Below are 22,282 nucleotides of genomic sequence, written 5' to 3' on the forward strand. Positions count from 1 at the left end.
TGTATACTAACCTGTTATGAATATGTATTCTATATGTATTCATATCAATAGAAGTCATACACATATTCTTAAATCTGTTTATAACTGAAGAAAATGAATTTAATGTCAATAAACATATATTGATATTTTATAAATGAAAAAATGAAACAAATACTGCCCTTGGTTTTCATTAGCTTGTGTGTAGGAAAGTATGTAGTCAGGGAAGGAAGGGAATGGTATTAGTTTAAAGGCTTATAGTTTTCCTAAATTTTCTTTTATTTTTTTCTGAACTATATGAAAATAAATGTCTGAGATTCCTGGAATAGGATTCATCTCAATGCTTAATTCTTGGAATCACTGCATTCATTTCCTACTATGTTAAAGGCAGTAGGAGGAGGATCAGCCACTTGACAAACAGGTTTACCAAGGAAAGCTAGTTTTGTCTGTTTCTTCCATTCAAAGTATTGTGAGGGTTTCCCCTTTCCTAAGATGCTGTTCCTCCCCTGCCTGTCCTTGAGGTCTATCTATCTATCTATCTATCTATCTATCTATCTATCTATCTATCTATCTATCATCTATCTATCTATCTATCTATCTATCTATCTATCATCTATCTATCTATCTATCTATCATCTATCTATCTATCTATCATCTCTCTATCTATCTATCTATCTATCTATCTATCTATCTATCTATCTATCATCTATCATCTATCTATCTATCTATCTATCTATCTATCTACCTCTATCTATCATCAAAAGGCTCTTTGTCATTTCATACCTTTGTTCCCATTGCATTTTCAGTTTTTGTGATATTGTTCTTTCTGTGAATCCTTTAAGAGCACAAAAATAAATATTGATCAAATTATCCTCACTGTCAGTTTCTTTGAAAACAAAAATGTAGATAATCCATATTCTCCAAAGTTATTGGGAAACTTTACCACTAATGTATGTAAAGTACTTTATATAGTGCTATCTCAAAGTAGTTGTGCAATAATAGCTCTGATGCTCATACATCTGTGTGCTAAACATCAGTGTTTAGGGGAGTGATTATTTGGAAAGAAATCTCCATTTGAGGATTTAAATAATAAGTGGATATTAGTCACATAAGCATATGTAATGATTAAACTATTAAAAAGCATTTGTCGTACAACAATGTCTTGAGGTATGAAATAAGCACTGATTTTAATGACATATTCATCTAGTTATTTTTAAGAATGGCTTAAGACTAACTGCTTTTAACCGTAGTATTTTTCATTAAAAATCATATAATACAGCCCTAGCTAGTTTGGCTCAATTGATAGAATGTCAGCCTGTGTACTGAAAGGTCCAGGGTTCTATTCTGGTCAAAGGTACATGCCGGGGGTTGCGGGCTCAATCCCCGGGAGGGGGCATGGAGGAGGCAGCTGATCAGTGATTCTTTCTCATCATTGATGTTTCTATCTATCTGTCTTTCTCTCCCTTCCTCTATGAAATCTATAAAAATATATTTAAAGAAAAAAAAACATATAATACAAATGTTTGGAAGTTGAAACATCTCTTGCTCAGTTATGGCTTTTGATCTATGAAAGACAGCAAGCAAAGGTAAGAAAAAGTCAAATTTATAAGCCACCAGTGAGAGGAATCTTGGTACAGCCTGAATAAAAGGAGTCTTTTAGGGTACTGAGATCATGAACAACAGGAGCCTAATTATTTACACTGGACTAAGCCTTTCCCACCAAAGGGTAAGAATTCTTTAGTTTGGAAGAATTTAGAAAGATATATGGAATAGTGGTTAAAAGCATGGATTCTGCAGGCAGATATCCTGAGGATAAATCGCCACTCAATCTTTTCCTAGTTGTATGTTCTTGAGTGTGTTAGTTCACTATTCTCAGTCTGTGATCATAAACAGAGCTAGCTTGTAGAGATGAGACACAACAGTACAGCATTTAGCATAGTTCATTGCACTTAGTAAGTCTTCCATAATTATTTTATGATGATGATGATGATAATTATCATGATTCATAAGATCTTATTATCTCAGAAAATGGCTGGACACAGCCCACTTAATTACAGTGGAGTAGAGCATACTGATCACTGTTGGGGCTTGCATCTAGGTTGTTGAAATTAAGAACTGTTATGACACAGAGGAGCATTTAGGTCTGATGGAGAGGCACACTGAAAATCTACTCTAGTCAGGATATCATAACTTTCAGTAGATTATGGAACTAGACAACAGATTCAAACAATCAAGAACCTTGAAGGGAACAGTATTGGTTTAAACTTATGTTGCAAAATATTAATTGGCCAATAGAAAATCATAATAATGAATGTAAAAGTAAATTGTTATAAAGCCAGATAAGGACTGGGACTGCATTAGAGATATATAAGTAAGCAGAAGCACTGGCATTAATATAGGATTTAATCAAAGGATTCCCAAACCTTGGTTAAGAGTGTGAAAATTTGGAAGTCTTTATTTAGTTTGTATTCTCCCAGGCTCAGACCCAGAGAGAAGATAACAAGTGTAAATAGCTGATTTGGAAGGGGCAGTAAGCACCAGTAGAGAAGTGCAGAAGTAAAAAGAGAAAGTGAGGGCAGCACATAGAGTTAAGCCAGCAATACTGTGGCAACTGGGGTTTTACCCCATGGGGAAACTGTTAAAACCCACCTTCAATAGGTAAGATAGGTAAGCAAATCAGAAGATTTAAATACCCAAAATACCAGGTAGTTATTTGTTGAATAATGCTGGTGAAAGGAAAGGGACAACCTACCTGGTCTTCAGAGGAAATCCGAAGCAAAAGTTGCAGACACTATTAATTGGAAGGACACACAATAAAGGATCATAACATCAAGGAAATCATCTCTCAGGTTCATCCCACACATGTGTAGTTATCACACTTAACCTCCTCTTAACCACAAACACAATGGTACATAATTTTCTATTTTTCCTATTCTGCACCTCACACCTTGTTACATGCTCTTGAGTCTATTGGCAAAACTTTGCATTTCCTGCAAGTTTGTAATCTTATCTGAAACCTGTAGGGCCAGATAATTTTTGATATATAGATTTTTCTTTAAATTTTAGGGAGGTAACATAGTAAATATTCTGTATATTTAATAACACTTGAATGAGGTTGGGGCAGCAATCTGCAAGCAAACACATTAATATTCCTGGTGTCACATGAATGAATGTTTACATTGAGGAATAAGTAAAGACAACAAATAGCCTCACATAAATTCAGGTCAGGTTTGTTCTTAGTCAGGATGTAACTGGGCTGGGAACACTGTGGAACTAACTCTAGAAGAAAACCCACCCTGAAATGTTCACTTACTTAAGGGATGCCATAATGAAGGTGTGCAGGGAGCAGTTTGGTGAGCATAAGGGAAGTGGCCACCCCAGGAAGGAGGAGAGGAGGCTCTGGAACTGGAATCTGATGCTATTAGTTTGCTGTTCCATTAATGCATATCTGCTGAAATGGCTTATTGAGATTTCAGGGATATCTAGATTAGTATTTCTTCAGATGCCAATTTATTAAATTCTTTTTTGTATTTCCAAGCAGAATTTTGAGATTTTGGAATTGTGGATAAGTGAACATTGGCCCTATATATTAAACCTGCCTTTTTCCACTTCAAAAACTTCTACAACTTAGGTCTTCTTTTTCTTTTCTTTTTTTCTCTCTCTCTCAGAATAGAAGATTCTGAGATCCACTGAGATCTAAACTTGAGAACTGTATATTTTAAACATTTTTCATTGTTGTCCCTATTCTCTACTAGGCTTTTAAACATTTTCCTTACTTGCCCACCACCTTAACATTTAATACCAAAATATACTGTCTATCTGTTGATGTACTGTGAGTCTTTGCAGGACCATGCATCTTATATTTAACACTAGAGGCCCGGTGCACGAATTCATGCATGGGTGGTGTCCCTCCTGGCCAATTGGGGCCATCTCGCTCAGTCCCAATTGGGGCTGGCTGTGGGGAGGGACCGTGGGAGATCAGTGGCCAGGGGAAGTTGGCTGTGGGAGCACACTGACCACCTGGCCGGCTGTGGGGAGGGACCACTATAGGTTGGCCTGCTGCAGGAGGTTGGCTGTGGAAGTGCACTGACCACCAGGGGGCAGTTCCTGTGTTGAGCGTCTGTTCCCTGGTGATCAGTATGAGTCATAGCTGCCGATCATCCGGCTTTCTGGTCGTCCAGTCTTAACGGTCACTTAGGCTTTTATATAGAGAGATATTTTATCCCCTAAGATATAATTTTTGTCCCTTTGGAAGGTGTATCACTCACATTGAAAATGTATGCGTAAGGTAGAGAATATAAATGTTTACCAATGTGACAATGTGAAAACAAACATACTTAGTGTCATGTAATACAGTTTTAAAATAACATGAATTAGTTTAACTGTGTTTTGTTTTAGATATCTCTCTTAAAAGAATATTTAAAGAATCAAATGAGTTATTTTAATAGTACAAATTTGAGAACATGTGCATAATGGATGGTGGTTTTTAAACTAATGGGCACACAGTTCTGTTAAAAATAAACTGTACATGAAATTAATGCAAAGGCCTTTGGGGGGGCACTAAGTACTTTATTACATTTATTTATTTTAGGTTTTATTTATTTAATTTCCTACTACAACTAATATTTTGAAAAGTTTAGTGTTAAAATGAGAAAAAAAAGATATTTTTTTTTTTTACAGAAAGCTTATAGATTTTAAGGCCCAAAAAAAGCTAGAAAATAAAGTAAAATCACAAATTTTGGAACAAAGATTTTACCAGGAGTGAAATGTTATGGAAAAATTGCCAAATTATTAGAAGACATAGATCAGGTGTGACTTGGCCAGGTTTCTAGTTTTTATCTTCTCCAATCTCTTCCTTTTTTTAATAAATTGGAACTAGAATTACTCCAGAATGTATTGATAGGACTGAAATTATAAAGCATAAAATACTCAATAAATTATGGTAATAATTAATAATTAGAGCCATGTTTAGTATAATTTGAAGTAAAGAATATATTCTGAGGGGCTAAACTGACATGCATGAGCCTTCTCCATGTTGTCTATGCCAAACCCTCTGAGTTTAATTGTTTATGCTTCTACGATTTTGTATTTATTTTAGTTAACATATATAGGAGTTATACATTTCTAGGAGTTACTGGCAAATGTGTAAACTCCTGTTTTTTGATTAATAGGATTTTGCTGACCAAAGAAATTTTAGAGAAATTGAGGGTATCTTAAAAGATTAAAGTCTTTGAGAATATTTCTACCTGACTTTGTACTCCTCAGTAGCATCGAGCTCTAGAGAAAGAACTTGTCAACCTATATACCATTTCCTCTATTCCGCCTAATATCTGATGCAAATTTTTTATTGAGGATCTTTAGAAGGTTTATCTATTCTAAAATCTTAAATTAAAAAAAAAAATGCTTTACACTAATGTGTGGGATATGCGCTCTTTCTTTTTAACTATTATAACCTTCCTCTCTCATAGCACTTTTCTCATTGTATCATAATGGTTTGTTTACTTTCCTCTGTCTCTCATTAGACAGAGAGCTGCTAAGAAAACATCATTTTCTCTCCAGCCTGCAGCACAGTGCTTGTTAATACACTCAGTATTCCTTGAATTAAATTACATAACACCATGTACCTTGTTGGCTCACATTTACCTGGCATTCTTTGATAGTGATATGTACACATTTTTATTCTCTTGTATGCAATACAAGTGTATTGCAAATTCCTTGAAATATGGTGCTATAACTTTATTCTTTTTACTATCACAATATATTGAATAAAATATCTGTGCTAAATGACAATACAGGCAATTGTCATTTTTCCTGTATGGTTCCATTGCAACATTTTTCGTTTTCTTATGACAGGATTCCTGATAACCCAGATCTTACAGTCACCAGAATTTCTAAGTCAAATGAAGGAAGAAAGGAAAGGAGTGAGACATGAAAAGTAATAAATAAGCTAAAGCTTTTGGAGAGAAATAGATTCTAAGATATAGATGCCCATAGGGTGGTTGGGCAAGGAGACATCTGTTTTGACACATTTTCAGATAATTACAGTTAACAAGACAGAATTCATAAACTGCAACATCCAGATTATCAAACATCAGGAAAAAAGTAAAAAAAAAAAAAAAAAAATGGTTGTAAATAAACACAGAAGTTCACTCAGGTATCAACATGAACAGTGGCCTAAGAGGGGACACATAGGACTCTAATCAGCTTATAGAAACAGATTGAGTGCAGTTAGTTATGTTATAAAAAAAAATAGATCAGTTCTGGGCTCTGGGTCAGCCTGGAAGGAGCTCAGAAGGCACCACTTCCTCCTAACAACAGTAATAGTCTGAATAGACTGAAAAAATCAATATTTCTTAGATACACAATGAGGGGCAGACATATGAAAAACCATTCCACCCAAGACTGGAGAATTAGGTCAGTAAAGGGAGGTACAACTTAACAGGACAAGTTCTCAAGAGCGTAAACTGCCAGGGGCACGAGTGTCAGAGCAGGGAAACCAGAGCTGTTCCTGATGAATTTCTGTTCAGTGTGGACAACTCAGAGTTAAAAACCTCCAGGGGAACCCACACATAGAGGAGCCTCACCATTTGTAAGATTTACCTCCAGGAGCTAAACCAGGTTCACACAGTAAAAGCTGGAGAAAAATCGCCTCTGCTGCTTGCAAGGCGAGGGGAAAAAGAAATATTTGAAATATACCAGAGCACTCTGTTCTTCTAAACAAGACCTACCCTCAGAGAAGACCAGTTAACCAGAGCCTCATCTGCTGCAGTCCTACACAAGCCTGCCTGACCAACTCTAGTCACCTCCAGCCTTCCAAGGTGGACAAAGGAAATACCCACCTCCAGGCCGCTCTAAACACCCTGTCCTACCCAAGCGGGGGGAATAACCTGGCAAAGTTCAGTCCAGGGACATAAGTTCACTAAAGACTGATACTTCATCACAGGACTAGAGAACATGCCCCTCCTCCATACTTTACCACCACATTATTGAAAGGTTATATACAGCAACTTCTTTTACTCAGTATTTCAGGCCTGGCTATCAAGATAATATTACAAGATTTAATAAAATGCAGAAACACAATTTGAAGACAGGCCAAGCATCAGAAGCAGACAGGGAAGGAATACTAAAATTATCAGACTGAAATTTTAAAACAACTATGATTAATATGATCAGGGATCTATTGGATAAAGTAGAGAGCATGCAAGAACAGGTGGGCAATGTAAACAGAGAGTTGGAAATCCTAAGAACCATGCAGAAATGCTAAAGGCCAAAAACCCTGTAACAGAAATAAATGCCTTTGATGGGTGCATTACTCAGGTTCTCTAGAGAAGCAAAACCAATAGGAGATAGATAAATAGATGATAGATGATGATAGATAGATAGATAGATAGATAGATAGATAGATAGATAGATGATAGATAGATATGAGTAGATAGATGATGATAGATGATGATAGATAGATAGATAGATAGATAGATAGATAGATAGATAGATAGATATGAGATTTATTATAGAAATTAGCTCGTATGGTTGTGGAGGCCAAGAAATTACACAAGCATTTTGCAAGCTAGAAAAAGAGGAAAGTCAGCCATATAATTCAATTTAAGGCGAAAGTCCTGAGAGCAGGAGGACCATTAGTTTAAGTTCTGGAGTGTTAAGGCCCAAGAAGCAGGAGCTCTGATGTCCAAGGGAAGGAAAAAATGAACTTACTAACTTAAAGAGAGCAAGAATTCACCCTTTCTTTACTTTTGTTGTTGTTCTACTTTGGCCTGCAACAGATCCTATGAAGCAGCCCCAGTTTGTGAGGCAAAATCTTTACTCAGTCAACAGATTCAAATGCTAATCACTCCCAAAAATATTCTCAAAGACACCCCTCACCCCCCCCCCCCCAAAAAAAAGTGTTACCAGCTATTTGGGTATCCCTTAGACCAGGGAGTTAACAAATAACATCTCCCATCACAATGGGATTACTAATAGACTGGATACTGCTTAGGAAAGAGTCTTTGAGTTTGAGGATATGTTAATAAAGATGCAGAGAACTGAAAAATTAAGAGAACAAAGACTGAGAACATACAAACAAATAATATTGTAGGTCGATGGGACAACTACTAAAAATATAACGTATGTCTAATGGGAATACCACATAGAAAAAAGAGAAAGGAACAGAAGAAATGTTTCAAAAAATAATCACTGAGATTTTCCACCCAATTAATGTCAAACAATTAACCACAGATCCAGGAAGCTCAGAGAACACCATGCATAATAAAGTTCTAAGGCACTATGACTACACATATCATTTTCAAACTACAGAAAATCAAAGATAAAGAAGAAAGAATCCACAATATAAAAAAAAATAATAAAAAAAAAATCTTACCTATGGCCTGGCCAGAGTGGCTTAGTTGGTTGAGCATTGTCCTGACTGAAAAGTTGCCAGATCCATTCCCAGTCAGGGGACATACCTGGGTACCTGGACTGTGGTTTGGGTCCTCGGTTGGGGCATGCATGAAAAGCAACCTTTTGATCTATCTATCTATCTATCTATCTATCTATACAATCTTACTTATAGAGGATCAAAGATGGGCATTAAATCCAACTTCTTAGAGATGATACAGGCAAGAACAGAGTGCAGTGATATATTAAAGTGTTTAGAGAAAAACTATAATCAACCTAGAATTCTGTAACCTGTGAAATTATTTATCCTGTAAGGAAAAAAATAAAGACTTATTTTGACATACAAACCTTAAAATAATTTTTGACAGTAGATCTTTCTATGAGGCCCGCATTATCCTAATAACTAATCCTGAAAAGATATTACATAAATGAAGACTATAGAACAATATCTTTCATGAACATAGATTAAAAAATCTGTAAGAAAGTATTACCAATTCAAATCCAACTATGTATAAAAATAATTATACACTATGACCAAGTGGTAGTTATTCCAAGTATGCAAAGGTGGTCCAACATTTGAAAATCAATTAATATAATTCATCACATCAACAGACTACAAAATAATATCCGTGAGCAATAAAAAGAAATGAACTATCAATCCATGAAAAGATAGGGAGGAACCTTAAATGTATATTACTGACTGAAAGAAACCGGTCTGAAAGGTTACATACTGTATGATTACAACTGTATTATATTCTAGGAAAGCAATAACTCTGGACAGTAAAAAAATCAGTGGTTGCTAGGGCTTTGAGAAGGGGCAGAAGAGATGATTAAGTGGAACACAGAGAATGTGCAGTGTGTAAAAATACTCTGTATGATAGTATAATGATTGATACATGTCATTATATAATTGTCCAAACCTATAGAATGTACAACTCCAGATATGAATTGCACTATGAACTCTGAATGATTATGATGCCTATGTAGATTCATAATTTATAGCAAATGCATCACTCTGATGGGGATGTTGATAATGGGGGAAGCTATATTTATGTGAGGTCAGAGGTTATACGGAAAATGTCTGTACCTTCTTCATATTTTACTCTGAACTTAAAATGTTTCTTTTTAAAATAGTCTTTAAAACTAAAAAATAAATAAATGATTTTTTATTTTTTCCAACTTGATATAAAATACATATTTTGATATTATAGATCACATATAGCCATGATTATTTTAAAACATAGAGATATGTTATTACATATTCTGTTAGTGAATAAATTCACAATTATATGTTTTATTTAGAATTCTATTACTGCCCCATAAATTGGAGTGGAGTGCCCTCTATTCACATACTTACTTAGCCTAATGTTCAAGAAGAGGTTGGTGCTTTCATTTCTAAATTACATAATTACCCTAGAATTTTTAAATAATATATTGTATCCTTCGTTTAGCATATTTTTAAACTTGATATAAGCTAAAAGGTTAGGTGCTTGTTTAAGAAAAACAAGAAAAAGAAATCTGACCTGAACTGTTAAATTAGCTATCCAGCTTTCAGTGCTAATCTGTACATAATGGTAAACAACAGAGGTTGGATGTGAGCTCTCTTTCTTTTAAATTCTTAGGGTTTGGTTTAGAATGAGGATTATTTTTTTTTTAACCGCATCTCATCTGTAAAGTAAAATAAGTAGGCTTAACTGTTTCTGGGGGTTTACCTGTCTCAAAAATTATATTAAACAGATTGTAGAAATGGTGGGAGTGGGACAACCTCTGATAAGAGTTAACAATTTCGATGATTAAGAATCATCAGAACATAGGTTTTAAATTTATGTTAGTATCTATGTGTAAAGAAGTAAAATATTAAACAATTTCAAAAATGAATTGAGATAATAGGTATTCAACAGCTCATAAAGTAGATAAGTAATCATGTAATGAAAAAGCAATATAATTTATTTTTCAACAGGGGCAACAAAGATAGCTAATAGTTATGAGCAGCTAGTAGACCTGAAGAAAATGAAGGTTGTGATTTAAGTTCAAATTCATATAATTTTAATTGTATTATAGGCTTCAACAAACTATAGACTCAAGGGCTTACTGAATCACACATTTGGACAGAGCTGTAAAGGCATCTATTGTCAGATTTACTATTTATGGAACCTTTTGCTTTATTTTTTTCCTCTCTATTCCCTTCTGCAACCAGGACTACTAATATTTTATATGTATTGGGTTACTTTGACATTTTGCATTGACTGTCACTTTATAACTCAAATTAACAATTTACACTTTGGACTTTCTCTTCCTCCTTGTCTTGCTTAGGAAAGCATACTTTATATTATCAATTTCTGACTTTAAAGATGCCTTTTGATTCTGAACATGAATTTTATTGTTCTTAAATGTGGATGAAAACATTGTCCTTCCTTAGGGTTTTATTGTGATTATCACAATAAATTCTGTATTAACATGTGCTTTGTAAAGCATAGAAGTTGTGTATTATTATCATTGAATTTACATGCAATGATTTTTCATGTTTTATGCTCATTTCTTTCCACATGGCCATTTCAGAATTTAGAACTAGACTGTCTGCCCTCCAGGACATCATTAGTGGTGACCTTGTCACTTAATGTTAACTATATACCTCATTCTTCCCAAGCTTGAAATGGCTGAAAGACAGTGCAAGTGAAGCATTGACAAGGACTGAGGTGGGCAGATGCAGCCCTTACTTCCTGTGTCTGTCAAAATAACATCAGATCTTCACCTTGCTGGATCTGTTTCATTATTTTGGCCAGATCTGAGAGTGCCTTTCAAATTCTTTGTTTTGCAGAAATTTGGACCCAGAAATACCAACATTTTTATTTTAAATACATAACAGTTTAGGGATCAATTAATCTTTGCATAATTAGAAAGTTTTGCTTTTATAACATATTAAAAGTTTAACCATGTAAAAAAGTAAGAAAATTAATAAAGAAATGGATGAGTGTCACTAAATAAGCCAGAATGTTTCTTAATAAACTTTCACTGAATTGATGCATTTAATTCTGTAATCTAAGTATTATTGAATCCAATATTTTTATGATTATTATTTTATCCATTTAGTTTGATTACAGGGATATTGCTTTGTTTCCTCCTGTGCTTATACATATTTCCATTTTATTATACTTTATTTGATATATTTAAAAGAGAAATGCCATATAAAAAAACATGGACATTCTCTTTCTCCCAATAATTATTATTAAAGCCAAAGATAAATGGAATTATCATTTTTTTACAATGCATCATATATCAGTAAGTTGAATCATCTCAGGACATTAAAAACAAAATGTTGTTATGGGCTTTTAAATTAGAAATACAAGGAACTCTAATCCTTCTACAACTTTAGTATCTAATGTTAATTAGCAGAAGACTTGCTTTATAGCCAGGTGGAAACATTTCACACTTTAACCAAATGTCTGTGAAGCATTTTCCCATACCTCATCTCATTTGATCCTCACAGAAGTTCTGGAGTAAGTAGATAGGAGACTCAATGGAATCCTATTTTCTTTTTATTAGCCGGAAAATGGAGATTTAGAAAGTTTAGAAACTTGACCCAACTGCAAAAAAATAAGAAATGGTGGACCTTGAAAATGACTTCAGGTTTTCTCACTGCGTAGAATATAGTCAAACATTGCTGTAGTTAAATATTTTACCCTTTGTTCTCCCTGCGTGATCTACAATAATAATCTGCTTCGTGTTGATATTTACTGCTGTGTTGCTGATAATTACCTGAAAGAGAAGTTGGGGTGCTTCATTGGGCTGGAAAAAGTTTAGCTACATCAGAAAGCAGGTCTAATTAAGCAAGTTTATTCTATATCTACGGCTAAGTTGACTTGCACATGCGCAATACATATAAATCTCTTGCTGGTGCTAATCACAATGTGTGTTTCCATCTGTCATTGTCGATCGTGAATTTGGTTGACACTTCTATTATAGAGAAAAGGCTAATAGCGATATTAAAATATTTCTTCTAATTAATTTCCTTTCAATGTGCACAAATTCATACACCGGACCACTAGTATGAATATAAAGATGACATACATTAAATAAGATGGTTGCAAGGAAAACCAAACATTTGGAGAAAGATATCATTGGAAGAAATGGAGAGATAATACCAATATTTACTCATTCCAAAGCCCCCCCCCCATTCTAGTTGGTAAGGAAGAAATTAAACAAAAAAAAATATTTCATAATAATTTTGTTTCTGTTGGATAAAAACTAGCCATATGTCCAAATTGTCTTCCTACATATAGGTTTTTGTTCTGTTTTGTTATTGTTACTTTAAAGTTTCTAGCATATATAGAATACTAAAACAAAAACTTATTCATATGCTTGAATTGATAGGAAAAATATGATATATATATATATATATTCATGTGTAGTGTAGGAGTATTGTAGGTTTGTGTTTGTGGATTTAAAGCTAGGAGGAACTTATTCTATGCTATGAAATAATATAATGTTTTTCACTAACATACAGAATTTTCTCTAAAAATTGAGAACTATTGGAACTGATTCTGGACTCAACCAGTAAACATGTTCTATTTGACCAAAATTAATTACACAAAATGCATTTGCCTTTAGTTGGACTTGCATTTTTTAGTTGGCCACTGTTGGCATCACACCTTATGATATCAGTTTTAATTATTAGACATGAAAACTCCCTGTTTCCTAAAGACTTTTGATTTATGACTTCTGTTTTTCAGAGGCATATCATTTCTAAAAGTTTGAAGAAAATGTCTTTTTCAGGAATACAATAAAACATTCAAATATTCTCCATGGAGAATCTAGAGCTGAATTATAACCCAGGACATTATGATCACACTAGAGGACCGGTGTGTGACATTGTGCACTGAGGGAGGGGTCCCTCAGCCCGCCCTGTGCCCTCTCGCAGTCCGGGACCCCTCGGGGGATGCCAGGCATCCCCCAAGGGGTCCTTAGCACTGCCTTGAAGGTGGGAGAGGCTCCTGCCATTGCTGCTGCACTTGCCAGCCATGAGCCTGCCTTCTGGCTGAGCTGTGCTCCCACTGTGGGAGTGCACTGACCACCAAGGGGCAGCTCTGCATTGAGTGTCTGCTCCCTGGTGGCCAGTGCGCATCATAGCAACTGGTGATTCTGCTGTTCGGTCGATTTGAATATTAGGGTTTTATTATACAGGATATATAATAGGATATATAATAAAACCCTACCCTGTGACAACAATGCATGTCAGTAACCCAGATTTTATGGTGTAATTCACATTTATAAGTTTGTAGAATGATGTCTATTATACTAACAAAATCAGAGATTAACCAATGCATTTGCAAATAATTGTGGAATGTTTAATTCTTAAGCAGGTGAAAGTATGTGTGTGTGAGTATGTGTGTGTGGGCAGAGAGAGAAAAATGCACATTCACATATGTGTATACATGTATACAAGCACACTACACAACTAATTAAACCATATACTAGTGTATAAACATAGAAAGGAAAAACTGCAGAAAAATATAAAGAAATATATAGAAATAAATAAAATATATCAACATTCAATTTATAAAAATAAATGATATAATCATACGCAATATATTTTATTTACTAGTAATCAAGGAAATATCCATTTTAAAGTTCACTTTATTTTAGTTTATAAGATTAGGAACATTTAAAATCTGTCATCAAAAAACATGAGATTGTGACTTAATATTTTATGTACTATTGACAGGGATGTAAAGTGGTATAATCTTTCTATTTGTAGTTTTGTCAACTGCCTGAAAATATATTATTTGTATGTTTTTAGACCCAGAATTCCACTTCTGCAAATTTACATTAAGGAAAGAATAAATAAAGGCTCCAAGAAAGATAAGAAAGAATGTTCATTACAATATTTTGTAAAGAGGCCCCCCTGTTGTCTTTTAAAATGCATAAATTGTGTTAAATTACATAGTGAGATAATAAAATAATAGTGGAATCATAATTTCCAGTCACTGAGATAATATATAGTAATAAAAATTTATTATCTTCTAGGTGCCCTACTAAGAACTGGGATTTTTTTGGTCAGAAGAAAGGTGTGAAAGCAGCTGGCCTGCTCATTTTCTGTCTTTGTTAAGAGAGGGATACCCCTGGGGAAAGACAGAAAGTGACAGAATCTAATCTACTTGTAAATATGTTGATAAGTAGACTTCTTAAAATAGATTAATAACATTCTTTATCAAAAGAATACTTACATGGAATGATTTCAGCAGGATGTCCCTGGGAAGATTGCTTATAGATAGAATCCACACAATTTTCAGGCATGGATCCCTAGAAAATGTCACATTAACCATCTAATACTTTGGTGTATAAGATGGTGTCATAAACAAGATTCTCTCTGTGAGAAGGAATCCATATCCTTCACTTAGAGAGAACTCACCTATTTTTCTGGATTAAAGAAAGTGTGTCTCACTATACTCCCTCTCTTCTACCCTATTAAAGTTTAATAAAAAGTAAAAAAAAAAAGGAAAGTGTCCAGTCATCCAGTCATTCATTCAACCAATCAAAGTATAATATGCTAATGATATGCTAAGGCCTCGCAACCGCACGCTATGATGTGCACTGACCACCAGGGAGCAGACGCTCTGACCAGTAGGTTACCTTGTTGCTGGGGTCCGGCTGACCGGGACTGAGTGAGACGGGCCGGACACACCCTGGAGTCCTCCTGTGGTCCCTCCCTGGCTATCCAACCTCTTGTGTCCCTTCCTGGCCCTGATTATGCACCAGTGGGGTCCCTCGGCCTGGCCTGCACCCTCTTGTAATCTGGGACCCCTCAGGGGATGTCATAGAGCCATTTTTGACATGATCCTGCAGGTCAGGCTGAGGGAATCCATTGGTGCATGAATTTGTGCCCTGGCCTCTAGTTAATAATAATAAAAACATAATCTGGTCTTAAGAATAAGTCAAGAACTTCTTATAAAATTGGATATCTCTGTCCTAAAGCTCAGATTTTATACATCAATAGCATCAATAATCTATATATGTAAAGAGGTAATATGCAAATTTGTCCAGGACGCCATAACAGTTATGACCGGACAAATTTGCATATTACCTCTTTATAGGCTGTGCATGCAGGTGGGGGGAAGGGACTGCTGTGCAGTGAGGCAATCAATGGATGGTGCAGGCAATGAGCAGGCACACGGAGAGCAGGGCGGAGCAGGGCTTGCAGAGAACAGGAAGCAGGGCCTGCCCATTGCCACAGCCATGATCAGGTTCACAGAGAGCTAGGCGGAGCAGGCCCACAGAGGGAGCAGGAGGTGAGAGGTAGGGTGGCGTGCCCAGGTTGCCACAGCCAGGAGACAGCACCCCAACAGGCCCGCATCTGCCCGTGAGCTGCAGAGGAAACACTTTTTCTTACAGCTTATTGGCTAAGTTCCCTGTATGCCACTCACAGCATTCTTAATAACTTCAGTAATAAGAATCCAAGAAGGTGATCTAGGGTTTTTTCCTCCTGGAGGAAAAAAATGAAGGTCCACTGCTGGAGGGACTAAAAAATGTCATATTCTGCCCTAGCCAGTTTGGCTCAGTGGATAGATCTTTGGCCTGTGGACTGCAGGGTCCAGGTTGGGTTCTGATCAAGGGCATGTACTTCAGTTGCAGGCTCCACCCTTGCTGGGGCCCAGGTCAGGTCTCATGTAGGAGGCAACCAATCAAAGTGTTCCTCTCACATTGATGTTTCTCTCTGTCTTTCCCTCTCTCTTCCACACTCTCTAAATATCAATGGAAAAATATCCTCAGGTGAGGATAAAAAAAAGAAAGAAAGAAGTGTCATATCCTATGAAAGAGACATCTTGAAAATGCCTGAAGGAAGTTGTCATTTTTTCATGGTGAAGGGACCGGAGTCCATGTTGATGAAAACACCTTGGGGCCCAGCAGTGGCTGCAGCAGCGGGGTGATGGGGTGGCACCTTCCCCTGATCAGCCCACAGAGGGAGGCCAGACTGCGGTTTAGGCCCAGTCCCCCAAGGGGAGTGGGCCTTAGCCATCAGTAGGACATCCCCTGATGGCTCCCGGACTGTGATAGTGGGCAGGCTGGGCTGAGGGACTCCCCACCCCAGTGCACGAATTTCATGCACCAGCTAGTTTAAAATAAATGCCTACATCAGAAACACCAGATTCATCCTACTACAAGATAACCTTATCCTATGTAAACAAAAGTATTAAATATATGATGTTATAGTGTGTATTGTTTTTATTAGTTTCAAAATTCTTTATTGGAATCCTATATAAGTCTACTATGCAAATTGACTGAATGGCAGAATGACCATTGCACACTGATCACCAGGGGGCAGACACTCAATGCAGGAGCTGCTCCCAGCCCACAGGCCCCAACCCAGCCAAGGCAGGTACCAGTGGGGGACCCCTGATCACCCTGTCAGTTGCCCCATAGATCGGCCCTGATCGCCGGCCAGGCCTAGGAACCCTACCTGTGCACGGATTTTGTGCACTGGACCTCTAGTCTAAATATATTTAACAAATACAAAGGAATATATTATTTTTTAACATTAATCCCAAATATATGGAGTATTATTAGAGGGGTTAATAAATTCACCTGAGTTATGAATAAAAATTGAAATATATTCTATTGTCCATAACTATTAGATTCATAATAAGCACACAGTCCAGTAAGTTTTTTGAATCTTTATGCATAGATTTTAATGTGAGCTGTGCATGTAAATGGCTTCAGCCAAATTATGAATGCTACATTACAGAATATAACAAAGACTGGACTATAGATAAGTAAGCTCTATTAAACAGAAATGACTTGTTACATAAAGTGTCCTTGCAGTTCTATTTATGTGTAACTTCTTGTATTTGCAGTGTTTCTGAACATTTTCATTTAGGTTTAAACCAAGTGAAACATATACTTTTCCACTTCACAGTCAGAATAATACATTTTCTTTAAATGTTTTACTTGCTACTTAAGTTTCATTTGAAAATGTACACTTTAATTTTAATAAGATGCAATTCTGACAATGTGATGTAAGATACAATCAAGTGTGACATAACTCTTTAAATGTCTATTATTTTGTTTGCATTATAGTTATTAACACAGACAAAATTACCACCTGGCTTTGAATCTAGAATCTATATCTGTGGCTCATATCTCATTGTTACCAGTGTAACAATTTCTGGTTGATATATCCAAATACAGAAGACAATGTTATGTACATTCCAAAAATATAGACTTTCTGAAGTTTTCTAGGACAAATTGAACACACACACATACACACACACACACACACACACACACACACACACACCACTTATAAGACTGCTGTGAAAATCCAGTAAGTGGAAACATGTCAGTTTCTTCTCTGTCTAGTCACCAGTTTGAATTACTTTTCTTGCTTAGTGGCTTTAGAAATTTTGGTTGTATTTTTCAATCAGACAAAATTACCACCTGGCTTTGAATCTAGAATCTATAGCTGTGGCTCATATCTCATTGTTACAGTGTGACATTATTTAACTCTGGTAAATAAATATTTTGTCCTGAAACAAACTAGGTGTTTTCACAAAGAACCATCTGTCAAAAGCCTCTGCCAGAAACCTGGTAAATATTCCTTTCTGTAATTGGATTTCCAGCTTCTTTTTACAGAAACAATGCTGCATAATGAGAGGAAGTCTATTTTGAAATAATATTTTATTTCCATTCAGCACTTTTATCTGAGTGCTTCTATTCAAATTTGTATAATCTCCTCAAGTTACAAAGCATGATAACCAGTGGTTTTATGTTACACCTGCCTCTTCAAGGTCAAGTCTCCAGAGAGAAGACAGGGAGGCCTATGATGGGAATCACCTCGTATGTTAGGGGATTTTGAAAAATCATAGATGTGTTGTCTAAACAATATCATCAATAAAAGCCTGTCCATGGGATAATTATAAAATTTATCTACCATTTGAGATGTCTACTTCTAAAAGGCAATTATATTTCGCCATGATATTTGTTATACCATCTTTGTGATAAAACTGTTGAAATAATCTATTTCAGTAAAGGTGGCATATACAATCCAACTATACATTAATGAAAGGTTGTATTTCATATAAGAAAAGCAATGAAGCCTTTAAAAGAAGAAAGTGTTTAGCATGTGGCAAGCATTATACTATATATTCATTAATACTATGTGCATAGATCATACAGTAAAGTGAGGGAGAGAAGTTAATTCAAATAATCACCTACCCACCTATGTAATTATACACCCTGAAATACTTATCAAGGCAAAGTACAAGTAGCTATACATATTAAAACTAAGTTGCAACATACATAGCATTATCTTAATTAAATATAGCACTTATAAGTGGTAATTATCAAAATGCATATGAAGTCTAAAACAACAATTATATTGGGGGATAAGGTATGGGAAGATGGTTATATCTTAATAGTCTGAATTTTTTTCACTTTGCCAATACAATTTAATTATAGAAAATATCAATTGTAGAAAAACATGAAATTACATTAGTACAAATTAATTGATAAAACTATTTTAAAATTTCATCATTTCAACATGTGATAAAATAGATTACATTATTTAAAAATCAGTTTTTATAAACTCACTGTTTTCCTTATTTTAAAGCAAATATCTGCAAGTTCAATTGCCTTGAGCAGAAATTCTACTCATTGATTTGCAGCTGCACTGGCTCAATGGAAATTAGAATGATCTGTTTGTTTTCATCAACATGATAAGCTTTCATAAATAACAAGCAGAGGAGTCAGTGACTTGCCTGAGAAGAAGAGTGTATTTCCAGAGAAGTAGAAATGTTTTCTCTGTAGACCAGAGGTCAGCAAAATAGAGCCTGCAGGCCAAATCCAGTCCACGACCTATCTTTTAAAAGGGCTTCAACCAAAAATGGATATTGCATTTTAAATGTTTATAGCAACGGTTGCCAACCAGTGGTCAGCCAACCACTGGTGATCCGTGAGGTCCAAAAGGTTGGCAACTGCTGGTTTAAGGAAACCTCTGGAGCAGTGGTCGCCAACTAGTGGTCCATGAGATCTGAAAGGTTGGCAACCGCTGGTTTAAAGAAAGATCAAAAGAAAATTCTGTCATTTAAGGGTCTCCATTCCTGGGCTGCTACATTCCCTTAGATCAGTGGTTCTCAACCTTGGCTGCACACTAGAATCACCTGGGAATTTTTTTAAAATCCTCATTTCTGGGCCTCATCCCCCGGAAATGTTGTTTCTTTGTTATGGGGTGGTGCCACAACATTAGCAACAAAGAAACAGAATTTCCGGAGGATGAAGCCCAGAAATCAGGATTTTAAAAAGATTCCCAGGTGATTCTAATGTGCAGCCAAGGTTGAGAACCACTGCCTTAGATGTTTCTTACCTTTGTTTTTTCTTCTTCTGTAAGTCAGGGGATCTAGAATGTAAAAAATCAATTCCCTTCTATCAGTTGGCAGAAGGCACTGGTAAAGTCTTTTCCTCTCTGAAATGTGGCTCAAAAGAATCAAGCTTATAGACAGAACAGATTGGTGGTTGTAAGTTGCGGGGGATGAGGGTGGGAGAAATGTGTGAACTGTTTTTTGGACTTTTTAATCTTAAATAAATAAAATAAAATATAAAGAAAATGGGGGGGGCGGAAACAGTTGCAAAGATAAGAAGGGAAGATCTCTCACACCCTTCATGCAGTTCCCCCTGATGGTATCATCCTATATAATAAAGAGCTAATATGCTAATTAGACCAAACGGCAGAACAACCATCCAGACAACCTTCTGGACAACCTTCTGGACGAAGCTGGGCTGCGAGGGCTGGCTGAGGCGGGTGGGGCTGCGAGAGCCAAGCCCCTTGCACGAATTTCATGCATCAGGCCTCTAGTTTTACATAACTGTGGTGTATTTATAAAATTTAAGACATTAACACTAGTACAATGCTTTTGCTAAACTACAGAATTTATGCAAATTTTTCCAGTTTTTTCAATTATATGCTTTTACTATGCCAAGATACAGGATCTACATTGCACTTAGTTATGCAATAAATGCCCTCAATATATGTCAGTTTCCTAGTATTTATTTTCAATAATTTTGCCACTTCTGAGAGTTATTACTTGAGCCTTTTGTAGAATGTCCCTTGATTTGGATTTGTCTGGTGACTTTTCATCATGTTGAAATTACTCATCTGATATTACTTCTAAAGCCTTTTTGGATCCCCTATGGCAGAGTGACATTTAAGCTCTCAGAACATTTTAAATATACTTCTTCATAGTAATTATCATACTGCAATGGATAGCACTAGTTTATCATCTCTGAGTCACATTTTTATTTTAACATTTCAGTGTTTATTTTCCTTTCCTAAATTAGAGATTTATTTTGAGAAAAAAATACAATAATTCTGAGTCTTTTCTTTATTAAAATAAAAAACCTTGACACTTCATCACTGAAAGATTACAATAATAATGAGCTCAAATCAAATACCTGATTGCTTTTGCAAATAGTGTGCCCTGAGCAGAGTGCAGTTTCTGAGAGGACATATCAACAATAAAAATCATATGATCTACTATTTAATTTAATTATGACTAGACATCTTCAGTCTGTGAAGCATCTTTTACAAATCTGAACATAATTGTGTATTATATGTATGAAATAACCTTTATCCCTATGTCTTTAATAATGCAAACTTTGATTTTGTTTTGGTATAAAATGTGCTATGCTCTTGAGAGATCTCTGACATACTTATTTTACAATGGTGTGCTAATTGCTATTCAGGACTTTTCTTGATGATGATTAATAATTAGGGTCCCCTCTTCTACTTCTCTTTCTAAAAGATCTTTATCAACATTAACACTTTGACCTTTTCAATTGCATGGATTAAAGTTAGAAATAGGTGGTTATTAATGTTTTGTCCTTTCATGCCTGGAGCTTGGAATAATGTTGGCTTTCTCAATAGCATTCAGCAGTTTACATTGCCCTCAGTAAATGTGATTTTAAATGTGGCTTTGTAGTGGGTATTAATTTGGTATTCATAAAGCTTTCAGCTGCACTTAGCAGTTTCTTGGTGTTTGCTGAATTGTCCTTGATGCATTCATGTCATCCTAATGATAGATTTTAACTGGGCTACACAAATACATGCACTATTTATAAAGTTGTCTGTTTTTTCCTCTTCTTTTTTTTTATACCAAATTTAAAATGGCAGCTTTTGCACTTGTCATCCAATCTGCCAGGGAGTGACAGTGGTGTGAAGCAATATTGATACTGCAGAGTTGTGTTGTAGAACTGAAGGTATCTTTAATATACAGCCTCCTAATTAGACAGGTCACCCATTGTTCATTTATATGTAGAAAGAGTGAAAAATAATGTGATTTGAGAAAAAAAATTATTGACATGCATACAGAAGGAAAAGCATACTATTTAGGAAAAATGGGTTTGACACAGTAATAAAACTATGAATAAAGAATATAACAACTTGTAGTTACCATTTATCTGTATAAGCATGTTTGTTATGTAGAAATAAATAATAGAAATGTTTACACATTTATCCTTTTTTCATCAGATATAAAAATATATACATACATAGTGATTAAAATATATCAGCTCTATATTAACATTTTTAACATATTAGCATATACTTAGATGTAGTACAAAGTAGAAAACAAAGTGAAACTTTGCTCACATTTTTTTCTAATCATTTTGAATGGACTAACAGCGCCCTGGAAGTTAAACCCACAGTTTTATGTTTTATGAGTTTATTTGGACATACTTCAAATAAAATAAAGGTAGATTAGTGAGAGTTTGGCAGAAAAATCTCTTATTTAATAGTGAGAACTCTGCCTCTATAGGGCAATATGAGGTGTGTGGATGTGCACATGTATACACACAGGACAGAAAGCACTTTTATAATCCAATTTTCACTTGCTCCATTATATTTTTAGTTGACACAGTACTTTATAAA

This window comes from Myotis myotis, unplaced genomic scaffold (genome assembly GCF_014108235.1).
Source record: "Myotis myotis isolate mMyoMyo1 unplaced genomic scaffold, mMyoMyo1.p scaffold_m19_p_1, whole genome shotgun sequence".
Taxonomy (NCBI): domain Eukaryota; kingdom Metazoa; phylum Chordata; class Mammalia; order Chiroptera; family Vespertilionidae; genus Myotis; species Myotis myotis.